Below are 1553 nucleotides of genomic sequence, written 5' to 3' on the forward strand. Positions count from 1 at the left end.
GTTGAGAGTCCGCCTGCCAATGCAGGGGACACAGGTTCGTGCCCCGGTCCGGGAAGATCCCACATGCCGCGGAGCGGCTGGGCCCGTGAGCCATGGCCACTGAGCCTGTGTGTCCGGAGCCTGTGCTCCGCAACGGGAGGGGCCACAACAGTGAGAGGCCCGCGTACCGCAAAACAAAACAAAAAAAAGAATCCGCCTGCCAATGCAGGGAACATGGTTTCGAGCCCTGGTCCAGGAAGATCCCACATGCCGCAGAGCAGCTAAGCCCATGCAGCACAACTGCTGAGCCTACGCTCTAGAGCCTGCGAGCCACAACTACTGAGCCTGCGAGCCACAACTGCTGAGCCTGCGCTCTGGAGCCCGCGAGCCACAACTACTGAAGCTCGCACGCCTAGAGCCCGAGCTCTGCAACAAGAGAAGCCACCGCAATGAGAAACTCGCGCACCACAATGAAGAGTAGCCCCCACTCCCCGCAACTAGAGGAAGCCCATGTGCAGCAAGGAAGACCCAATGCGGCAAAAAAAAAAAAAAAAGTCTCACCGATGGGCTCAGATCTTTAAGCCTGCTCCTGCCCATCCAGAAAGTAGCAGCTGCCTCTTGTTGGTTCTCCTCATGGTCTGGCTCTCATCCCTCCTGCTGCAGCAGGCCATCTGAGATGTTTTGGGGTAGATCCGGGGAGCTAAGGCTGAGCAGGGACCTCAGATTCCAGGTACAGGATCTGATCGCCCCTGGCGACTGCTGATCTCCTGAGTCTGTACTCGCGGCCTCTGCTTTCCCTTGAACCTGAGAGACGCTGCATTGGCCTATGTACATGTGCCACTTTGAGAGTTGGACGGGGTGGGTTCAGTGTTCCTGTGGACCCACAGGCTGCCTGTTCACCAGGGTCGTTCTGCTGCGGGGTCCATGGGCAGTCCTCAGCCGTCCCCTCTGGACTCCCTGGCCACGTCTCCCCTACAGACATGAAAAAGATAGGGAACGCTGTGAACGATGATGATGCCAATGAATTCCGTGACTCAATTGAAATCTGGGTGACAACAGGATGGACGTGGCCAAGGCAGAGACAGCTGCGGGATAGAGGAAAGAACAAGAGACAAGAGACACAGCAAGAGAGAAACAGAGAAAGGCACAGACTACCAAAGCTCAGTCAAGAAGAAACTGCACAGTGCTATGAACTTATTAGGAAATGTAATTCTTAGTTACAAACACAGAGGACAGGATAGGGTGGGTTCACTGGTGACCTCCAGCAGACGGAGAAGGAACTCAACAACGGCTTATTCACAGTGTGAAAGGCGACACCTCTGGGCCAGCATTGCCCTAATGCAAAACTTGACTCAGACGACACACAGACACAAAACTCCTTCCTAAAAGTTTAGCAACTCATATTCAGCAACATATGAAAAGAACAGTAGTACGTCATGGCCAAAGGGCATTTATCCTAGGAATACAAAGTAGGTTTAACATTCGAACGTCAATCAGTGTGATTCACCGTATTAAAAACAGAAAATGCATTTGACAGATTTTAACAACACCTTGTGGCCTTGGGTAAACCCCCT

Source organism: Monodon monoceros, unplaced genomic scaffold, assembly GCF_005190385.1.
Source record: "Monodon monoceros isolate NGI ecotype Baffin Bay Population unplaced genomic scaffold, NGI_Narwhal_1 Super_Scaffold_10, whole genome shotgun sequence".
NCBI lineage: Eukaryota > Metazoa > Chordata > Mammalia > Artiodactyla > Monodontidae > Monodon > Monodon monoceros.